The sequence below is a fragment of the Antechinus flavipes genome, chromosome 3 (genome assembly GCF_016432865.1).
Source record: "Antechinus flavipes isolate AdamAnt ecotype Samford, QLD, Australia chromosome 3, AdamAnt_v2, whole genome shotgun sequence".
Lineage (NCBI taxonomy): Eukaryota > Metazoa > Chordata > Mammalia > Dasyuromorphia > Dasyuridae > Antechinus > Antechinus flavipes.
In genome coordinates, this window is record NC_067400.1 from 143,519,248 (window position 1) to 143,531,001 (window position 11,754).

The following is an 11,754-nucleotide window of genomic DNA, read 5'->3' on the forward strand; positions in this document are numbered from 1 at the left end:
CAAGCATGATTAAAGATAGGCAAGGCATAAGGCAGAGATCTATATGCAATATATACAACTACATATGCATGCACACATATCAATCTGGGAGGGGTAGACCCTCAGTATTTTTTGCCAAAATAGAATCAATTGTATAGTATAGCATTTAAATTATTTTAAAAAGGCAGTAAAACTAAAATAGTAAAGGACCTTAATTTATTCCTCTCATAACTATATCATCAAACCAAAAAATAAACGAGTACTTAAAGACCTGAACAGAATTTTAGAAAAGTTAAGATATGCTAGATCTCTGGAGAATATGAATGGGAAAAGAAAGGCAAATTCCTATTTCTCAGCATGGCACATTCACAAAAACTGATCATATACTAGAGCATAAAAATTCCAAGATAAATTCAGAAAGGTAGAAATATTAAATATGTCTATTACAAATCAGAATGCAATAAAAATCATTAAATAAAAGGCAAAGATTAAAAAATAATTGGAAACAAAAATAAGGCAATAAAGAAAAGAGAGCCAGTGTAACATTAAAACATATTGAGAGGGGCAAAAAGTTATATCAGAATGCAATAAAAACAAGTATGGCAGTTTTGTTACTACTGTGTTAAATTTAATTTACACTTTAAAAATGAAATGCTAAAAGTGTTTTACTTCATTGGAGCCTCAAAAAACCATGTGACATTTATCATCATTATTATAACCATGTTACAGATGAGAAAACTGATGGTTAGAAAAGATAAATGACGTGCTCAAGGTCACATATCTAGAGAATATCAGAGAGGCATACTTTAAATCCAGGTTTCCTTGAGTAATCTAGTCTCTTAACTACTGCCTTTCCCCCAAGGGTAACTTATGACCAGAAGGAGAAATCATACACAGAACAAGAAGTGAATGGATATCACTACACTGTTGGAAGGAAGACTCAGAGATCCACTACAAGTTGAAAGTAGAAAGAAGCAATGCAAAGTAATAATTGAAGATTTTTGCCTTCTCTATGTATGTCATTACTATTCAATCTATCTAAAGTGATTGCTTTATCTTGCATCTGATAGTCTTGTTCCCACATTGGCTTTAAAAGGTCCCTCTACCCTGATGATTTTGATTTTTCTTGTTTTGTCTTTAGCATTTATGACAAGCCTCAGCTTGTCTGTACTTTCACATTCCTGACATTATTCTTAGAGGACACTTCATTTTTTTCCATATTTACCCCTGCCTCCATCTTTTGTATATGACTTAAAAATCTGAATTGATCACTGAATTTCCTTTGCAGTCCCATCAATCTCTTTAATTATTTCTCTCATTAAAATCATAGGATCTTGGATTTTGAACTAGACAGCCCCTTAGGAACTAGACAGGACCCAACCTCTTCCGTTACTGAAGCCCAGAGAGGCTGAGCGATTGGTCTGAGTTACACAGGTAGTTTTCAGGGACCAGATGCTCAGATTTCACACCCATGTTCCATCTTACATAGAATATTGGCCTGATGAATAAATATGATTTGAAGGGCAATCCTGGTAATGCCAGCAGAATGAGAGTCCCCTCTAAGCCCTTCCTGGAGTCAGCAATTTGGTTGATTGAGAGAGTTTCACTGTGTTGTGCTGCCAAGCAGTAGTATAGTATTAGTAATTCAATTGGGTTTGCTATTTATAGAACAGAATGATACTAACTAGAAATATATCCTGCCAAAATGTAACTATTTGTGAGAGACTGGGGATATTGGGTCAGCCTGGATTGTTTAGAGAATGAGAATGCTGGGATGTTTACCAAGCCTTGGACAAAAGGGGGTATACAGAGGGGCCTCATGGGAGAAAGTGAAAAGCTAGACCCATTACCGGTTTCCAATTTATCCTGGGTATAGCCATCATAGTTATAAAAATTTTTTATGTTGTCTTCCTTCATTAGATTATGAGTTTCACTAGGGCAATAATGGTCCTTATCTTTTTGGGGAGAGGGAAGGGGTATCTCTGGCACTTAACACAGTACCTGGCATTTAGCTGGCACTTAATACATGTTTATTGTTTGACTCTGTTGGCAATACATCCATGAGATTGTCCCAGTTTTGTGTATACAATTGGCTTTAATTTATTTTGGTTTTTAATTTTTAAGATTTTTGTGGAAATAGTACCTCAACAAAAAGCTATGACAAATTAGAGGGATTTTGTGCATAGTGAATTATTTTTCAATAAATAAATCTGAAATCATACTATTTGGATGCTTTCTCTTACTGGTTAGGCAGAGATTTATTTCTTAAGATCTTTACCTAATATGTACTTGAAAACTACTCCTTCAAAAGGGACAAATTCTTAAGAAGTGTATTAACTTATTTCTGACTAGAAATTGTCCTAGATTCTAACTAGAAAAATTTTTCATTGTAGCTTGACCTAGAAATGGTATATAACTGTATGTGTGTCTTGGGTATCTTCATTAAATAAGTTTCTGAAGGGAATGAAACATCTTTTACATAATTTGTAATGAAGTACTGATCTCATTTTAGCTGCTACATGAGAATATTAATGTTACAACTAAAGTAATATAACCATAACACGAAAACAACTGACTGACAGGCATAAATTGGGGACATTCTTTTCCCAGAAATCCTAAAATTCTTCACTCAGAAGATTCCTATTTGGAATCTTATCAACCAACTAACAAACTATCAAAAAAAAATCTATCCAATACTAAAATAATTTGCATATGCTAATTAAGCCAATCTTTAACCACAGACATCGCTGATAGTCTAACAACAAAAATATCTGCCATTTATATATGCAGTTAATGTTTACAAAGTATTTCTATACTATCTCATTTGATATCTACAACAATCTTGACATAAAATTAAAACATGAAGAAATTAACCTGAAGGAGCTTAAATGATATGCCCCTAGTCACTCAATGAATAAGTATAAATCAAAGGATTTGAACTGCTTAAAACTCAGCATTTATAATTTCAAGAATACAGATTAGCCTGAGAAATATATACTTTTTTTAACTGAAAATTTCTGCTGGGATTTCTGGCACTACCTTTAGCTTTCAGTTAATATTATATTTGGTTTTATGGAAATAACTGATTTATCCCAATTCTAAATAAACTTTGTTAAGAGATTCAGAGGTAGCCACATTAATACTATTATTACTGTTTCTTTAAAACTGATTATTTAACACATGCTCTTCAATTTCTCCATTCATTCTTTATTATGGAATTCTTTTTTGTTTGTTTGTTTTCTAACCTTATAAAACTTTGGGTAAAGATCTTATCTTTTCTAGGTTAATCTTGCTTGGTTAAACTCTCTAAGAAGACTTTAACTTGATTTACAACTTGTCTTTAAAAGTATATTGACACTGATGACCTAATTAATTGAAATTTGAAAGCAAGATTTTTAGGAATAAACTCCATTTATTCTTGGAGAGTTGATTATATATACAATTCCTTTTAGTAAAGCTACAGAAGTTGTGTGGACTAAAACTACATTAAATAACTGAGTAGTCCATGTAATTTTACATACATATAAAAAAATTTAAAAATACAGGTACCTTTTTACTGCTTCAATGTTCAGCTATATGGTTGATATTATTTTTAAAGTGAAATGAAATGACTTTTTTTTTTTTTAAAGGGGAATAGAACTGGGGAGAGGTTGGTTTTCCCTTGTTTGATTCCTCTTGTTTCACGTTCTTGAAGTAGTTAGGTAAATGAGATTGGTTGTAGGAATTTGGGTGGAGAAAAGTGATAGGAAGAACCTAAAGGGAAAAATGAGTTAACCATATCTTACATTGGGAAGAAATCTCATAACCTGTTTTAATCAAAATTCTGCTTACTATAAGGAGGAAGCTATTTTACCCTGTCTTTGACAGATAAACATGTCATCTACACAAATGTTTTCATAAATATGGGAAGCGTATTCCTTCTGTAATCAACTACTTCATTTTGAGGAGAAATGTAATTTATTTTAAAATTATTTCTTATATTAAGCTCAAATGTGCTCCCCTCTAAGTTCTAGTCATGAGTACTAAAATCTTGCTCACTAGAGTAGCACAGAATACAAATCTACTCTTTCTTTAATATTCCAATATTGGAAGGCAATGATTGTGTTGGCTCTAAATCTTTCCTTTTTTACGATAAATAGCTCATACTTGCTTTTGTATATTGATTATATGTACCATATTTTTTCTTTTTTAAAGCTACTATATTATTCAAACTACAAATTTCAAACTAACAAATAATTGTTAGTTATTGGAGGACAAATATAATTTATGAAAAAATTTTTAAATATTGACCTTTTATTTCACTGTATTTCATTAGATAAGCAATAGTCTTTTAATAAACCATTATAAATACATATAAAAGCAATCATTTTCTAAAAGAAAGACTGAAACAAACCAAGATTAGTTCACATTTACAAAATATATTCTACCTTTTTGATCTGGAAGTGAAAATAATAGTAGCTAGCATTTAGTGCTTTAAGGTTTTTGCAAAGGTATTTACCTACATTATCTAATCTGATCCTCACCACAACTATTAGAAATAGTTGGCACTATTTTACACAGAGAAAACTGAGTAAGAGACTCACTCAGGATCCTACAGATAGTCATATGCTGGGGCAGAATTTGAACTCAAGTTTTCTTAATTCCAAGTCCAGCATCCTAAGAATTAGAAAAGTATTTGTAAAAATATAATAACAAATTAAAAAATATTAGCAACATAATATAAAAGGCAAGAATATATTCAATTCAACAAACATTAAGTGTTTATTACGTGCTAGGAAACTAAGGATAGTCCCTAAAAGGGACTGATGAATTTGTGAAAGTACTGAGACAAGAGTTGCACATTACAGATGGATTATGATGTACATTGCTGGAGTGAACTACACAAAAAAAAAAAAAAAAACCTATAATCACACATCCATTTGATATGTCCCAGAAACTATGTCAGGTTCTGGAGATACAAATTGGAAAATGAAATAGCTTCTGCCATCAAGAAATTTACATATCACTATAAAGGAGGAGATATAGAAGTAGGGAGTCCCATCATATATGTCAATAAGTAAATATAAAGAATAATGCAATCTTAGGAGAAGTTAACAGTTTGGAAAAGGGAGAAATAGACAAGACTTCCTATAGAAGGCAGGTTCTGAGGTGTATCTTGGGGAAAGCTAAAGCGAATTCCAAGAGGTGAAGGTGAGGAGGGAGAGCATTCCAGGCCTGGAGACTCATACTAAGGTTCAGAGACTTAATACTCACTTTGGGGAATACCATGTATACCAATTTAGCTGCAAAGTGCAGCACATAAAGGAAATGATGTGAAATAAGTCTATAAAAGTAAACTGGACTCAGATTGTAAAGGGTTTCAAATGCCAATGTGAGTTTGTACATTATTCTAGAATTCACTGAAGCTTCTTCATGGTCAGACTTAGGAACATCACCAAATTGGCAGCTGTGTAGGGGTTAAATGACAGATTTTGAAATGCTATATAAATGTCAGCTATTATTACTGCCATTGTTATCATACTTGCTGTTGTTGCTGTTACCATAGTTGTAGGGGCTAGACTGGATTGGGGAAAAAAATAAAAGGATTCCTACCTCAGATGAATAGCCATAGTGGCTTTAATTTACATATGTATAAATGATGTTAAAGTGATTTTGTATTTCCTTTTAATAGGGTTTCAAACAGGCAGCTTCAGAATAAACACCATTAGGTTTTCTGGGCAACAGCTCTCTCTCAGTTTTCACTTAATATTGCCTGAGCATTCTGTATTTCTAACATTAAATATTAGGCTTTGAAGATCAACTGTGGAATTATCTCATACTTTTACCTACTCTCAGAGACAACCCTCCTAGTCGATATAAATCAGTCTTATGCTCCATTTCAATGTTTGGCATTAGTGACACTGAGTGGCTTTTGCTCTCTATCCAGGATATCTGCCTGTAACCTTATTCTCACCCTACCCTGAGACACTCTTAGGTATGACTGCATTCCCTATCAGGGGTCCTCAAACTGTGGCCCATAGGCAAGATGCGGCAGCTGAGGACGTTTATCCCCCTCACCGAGGGCGATGAAGTTTCTTTATTTAAAGGCCCACAAAACAAAGTTTTTGTTTTTACTATAGTCCAGCCCTCTAACAATCTGAGGGACAGTGAACTGGCCCCCTATTTAAAAAGTTTGAGGACCCCTGCAACAATGCACAAGTATTCTGCCATATCCTATACAAACTCCATTTGTAGAGAGTTAAGGCACAGTTTCCTCCCCCATAAATGTAGAACAGAATTTTAGACCCATATCTTTACCTGGTTCTACTGCATAGAACCACTGGTTCTTCAAACTCAACATTTCCAACACAGAGTTTTTCCTCTTTCCTTTTAAAAATGTTCTTAATACTCTAACATCTATTCCCAGCCCCTCCAGAGAAATTACTTTTTATTCAGAGTACCAAATTCAACCATGTCAATTTTGATTCTCCTTTCCTATCCAATCAGTTATACTAAGTCTTGTTGATTTAGACATTTCTGTGTTTCTTGTATTTCTTTGTTCCTTTTCAGTCTCCTCTGTTATTGGCCAGAACTCTGAATTCTGAAACAATGCACAAATTAATGTATGTTGTGAAACTATCCCAGACAGAGTGGCAAATTTTATTGACCATGGCTCCAAATTTTTACACATGGGTTTCCATTAAAGATAACTCGATTATTACATAATTGGCAATGGATTTTTGAAGAAAAGGTTTCTAAGACTCCTCTTAAAGAACCAACTATTTTTACAGATGCATCCAAACATATTTGTGCTGTATAATCTCATGATTTAACTATAAAGAAAGTAGTCAGAACTCCTTTTCAGTCCACTCAGCAGAATGAATTGTATGCAATTATGCTAACTCTTACTTATCATCCAGGAAATTTAAATATAATATTTGATTCAGCCTATGCAGTAGGTGTGGTAGAAAGAATTGCCACAGCCCAAATAAAATTTGCAGCTTCTAACATATCAGCTCTTTAAGGAACTTCAAGAGCAAGCGAGAAAGCATCCAGGTAAGATTTATATCTTCCATGTCCATTCTCATAGTGGACTTCCAGGTCCTATTTTTGATGGAACTTCAAAGGTAGATAGCCTTTTAACTATGTTAGGCAGTACTCCTTTATTTCAGGAAACCCAAGAATCTCATTCTAAATATCATCAGGCTGCTCAAGCTTTATGTTTACAATTTGGAATAAAATAAAGAGAGGAAGCTAGGAACATAGTAAAAGCCTGTACAGCTTGTCTTCCTTTCCACACTTCTATGCTCCCTCCAGGGAAGAACCCTCATGGTTTGAGACCCAATGAGATTTGGCAAATAGGTGTGACCCATTATAAATCTTTTGGCCATCTGTCTTTTATCCATGTTGTGGTAGACATCTTTTCAGGATTTACTTTTGCAATACAAGAAGCTAAAGAGACAGCCCGAGTGGTCACTGAATTCCTTATACAAGCTTTTGCAATTATGGGTGTGCAACAAGTACTTTTGCAATACAAGAAGCTAAAGAGACAGCCCGAGTGGTCACTGAATTCCTTATACAAGCTTTTGCAATTATGGGTGTGCAACAAGCAATAAAAACAGATAACGGACCTGCACATACTTCTAAACATTTTACAGACTTATGTGCACAGTATCAGATTTTATACACCACTGGCATATCCTTTAATCCTCAAGGACAGGCAATAGTAGAGAGGAGAAATTGAGACATTAAGATGCTCCTCCAAAAACAAAAGAAAGGGGGAGCCACAGGCAACCTTAAAGAACTTCTAAATTTAGCTCTCTATACCATTAATTTTTAAATTTTTATAAAGATGCACTGGCTCTAGCAGACAGGTTTTGTAACCCACCAGAAGGGCAGTGTCCAGTGTGAGCAGTTTCACTATCCTTAGATAATCGCCAGGTGATGTGGAGAGACCCAGAAAGTGGTGAATGGAAGGGACCAGAGAGACTAACTGCTTGGGGGAGAGTGTTTGCTTGTCTCTCTACAGATGGAGAAGGAATCAGATGGGTGCCAAGGAGCCATATTTGCCTTGTCCATCGGAGAGAGACAGAAAGAAGAGAAAAACCTCGAAACAAAGGAGAACACCTAAGAAACATTTGACACTGAAAGAGCATGGCTGATAATGAAACTGATACAGAACTTCAAAACCAGCAGGAATCATTGGATTCCCTAAGATGAAAAGTTGTTGATAAGATTGTTGCAGAACTTCAAAACCAGCAGGAATCATTGGATTCTCTGAGACATGATAAAACTGATACAGGACTTCAAAATCTGCAGGAAGCATTGAATTCCCTAACGCATGATGAGACTATTGCAGGACATTAAAACTTGCAGGAATCGTTAGATTTCCTACATACATGAAGTAATGGACAATAGATTCCTTTTGGACTATTTCTAGGACTTATGGACATGTATAATTCCTCATGCTGATTCATATTATTTGTCACATCACTACTAGCCTGTGTTATTATGTGCTTATGTAATTTATATAATTATGTGTAATACCTCCCATGTTGATATTATATAGACCTGTTTCAAGGGAGACTCTTCAGAAATCTGCTAATATTTGGTTTTCATCTCCCTTCCTGAAATGTCAGGGAAGGCGTGATCACCTCCTGTTTTTGGTGTTTTCACTCATTTTTTTGAGGAGTCAAGGATGGTGTGATCACCTCCTTTTTGAGGTTCTTACCTCCATGAGAAGTCAGGGAGAGTGTGACCACCTTATGTTCTAAAACAAAAGAAAGCAGGAGATGTTATGGGCAAGAACTCTGAACTCTGAAACAAGGATTCTTACAAGGTGTTAAATCAGTGGAATTGATAAAGACAACGGTTATCTAGTTTAGCATGGTGCTTGATAGTTCTCTAGTTCAGTACATATACTTAGTACTTAATGCAGCTCTACAAGATTCACACCTATGATAAGAGAGCATACAAGCTTGGATAAACTCAGCCAAATTCAGAGGCAGAGAAGACAAGAGAACTGGAGGCAGGAGCTTAAGCTCTCAGAGGGAAGGAGAGATAGAGATTCATTTCACCTTCAGTCAGGCTTTTGGTGGCAGGCTCTTCTCCTGCTTTTCTCCAATGAGACCAAGGCCAGTCTGAAAGGGTCTCCAGAAAGCTACGCAACCCTAGGAAGGAGATGATAAAGAATCTGGACTTTTAACACCTGGCTGTTCTTGTGGTGATTACTCTGACTGAAAAGAAGGCTGCCTCAGAGACCTCAAGAAAACCGAACAAAGAATATTACATCCTCATTATGACATAAAATGGGCCCTTACTGGCATCAGTAATAGCTTATTGTAACAGATCTTACATAGTTCCATTAATTTGTTCTTTTAATCTTCTCTGCCAGAATAATCTTCCTTAAGCATCATAATACTCCAATACTTACAGATCAACAGTAGATTGGTATTACTTCTTCCTAAGCAAAGTTGAAACTCCTCTATATGCTCTCTATTTTCTAAGGCCACCTTACCTTTTTAGTCTATCTTTTCTAGGTGGTCTGTGTTCTGGTACAAATTATTCCTCAAAAATGTTCTGTGCTTTTCTGCTTTCATATCTTCACTTACGTTTCCTACAAACTAAACATAATTCTTCTCTGTCTTTATCTGTTGAAAACCTACTCGTGTTTTAGCCACCTTTTAAATGAAGCCTTCCCTAATCCTTATAGATGATCCCCCTTGCTCTCAGAACTCATATAATATGTGGTTTGTACTTTTTAGTATTCTTGTTATGCACTGTTTTATTATAACCATGTTTAATAGGTATCTTTAATTTCTTGGATCACAGCCTATATAATTTCTATTTCCTCTAATGAGCATGCTGTTCTGCACACATTAGGTACAAGAAGTACCTATTGTGTCCTAGACTTTCTGCATTAAGATGCAAAGATAAAATATTTCCTTAATACTTATTTAAATGAATTTAACATAACAATTGTTCAATTAATATTGGCTTAGTTTGAATGAATGGTGTCATTTTATGCACACATGTATATGTGTGCACACACACATGCATCACTGTTTGAGGAAGTTTCCTTACATGGGCAGCTACTTGGTATAATGGATAAAGTGCCCTTGGCCTGGGCTCATCTTCCTGAGTTAAATCTAGCCTCAGACACTTAGTAGCTATGTGACCCCGGACAAGTCACTTAACCCTGTTAGTTCAAGTCAACTTCAAATGAACTGGAGAAGGAAATGGCAAATAATTCTAATATCTTTGCCAGAAAACTCTGAAAGACATCACAAAGACTCAAGCCTGAAAAGTGACTAAACAACAAGAGTTCCTTATATCAATGAATAAATATGAATACCTCCCTCCCCTTAGTGTATATGCATATACACTTTAAAATTCAAATGGGAAAAGCCCTGGATTGGGGGTCAGATCTGGATTTATGTGTTATTTCTGCTAGTTATTGCTACTTGTATAAGTCACAGTATGTCTCCAAGTATCAATTTCCTCCCTTATAAAATGAGGGAATCAGACTAGGGGATCTATCAGCTTACTTCTAGCTCTTAACCCAATAATCTATCACTATTTCATTTAAAATGTATTTATTTAAGGATTCTATTAATAGGATTCTCTTATAAACACTTGTTTGAATCATATAATATTCAGGAGTTGTGTAAATCAACAACTTAGAGCATTTTGCTTAATTATGGTTGCAGGCAGAGATTTGGAAGAAGTATAAAATAGTAGAAATGAGAGATTCCATTTCTTTCAGCTGTCAGAACATTTATGCTATTTGGTATTTAGGGAAAATGAATCAAACTGAATGTCCATCAACGGTGCCCATGTCAGATAACATGTCTCTGGAAACATGCTCTGTTCATTCCTCCAAGAACTATAGCCTAATTGGTATTATTAATTCAAAACATGTTTTGAATACACTTGAAAATATCATTGCCATAGCAAATAAGAATATTATGAATGTGATAAAAATGTAACCACATATCAAATTTTAACATCACTTGAGATATTATTTTTCTTAGAAACTCAGGTTTTGGGGAGAAGACTGAAAGGAAGGATGGAGAAACAGGAAAACTGTTGGAGATGAGAGTGTAGTTAGCCCAGCAGGTTTTTTCTGAAGAATTTTTGGATATGAGCCTAAATTCCTAAAGTTTCATCCTTTGACTCAACATATTCTGTTCTCCTTTCCCCCTCTCTTTCCTTTTAGCCATGGGGAGAGGGGAAGGTTTCAGAAAGAAAATTAGAAATTGTGGATCTGTTCAATTAAAACTTGGACTGAAAATCATGAGTTTCATATTTAATTAAATATAGAGAAAAAATCATAGTTTCAGGGAAATAAAATCTTCTAATCATTGTTAGTATTATTTAGGATGTTATTTTGCAATGCCATATGATAAAAATTGTTCTCTTTCTAATCTTATTTTACCATTTCTTTCATTTATTATATTCCTCTCTTAACAAAGCTTCACTTAATCAAATTCTATTTCCATGCTTATTTTTATTCTTTCATTTTTTTAAGTACACTTTATCAGGTTTGCTCTTTTTATACAAAATGGTCAATATTAGCACAATATAATATCAATAAATGACATATAATTAGTGGTTAAAATGCTAGACTTAGGATCAGGAAGACCTGGATTTAAATCTGACACTCTGTGATACTAAAATTTTCTGGATCTTATATCCTTAACTGTAAAATAAGGGAAAGCATAGTTAGACTTAGTGATCACAAAGGGTCTTTTCAATTCTAAATCTATGTTTTTGTGAATAAATATGTCTCTATTA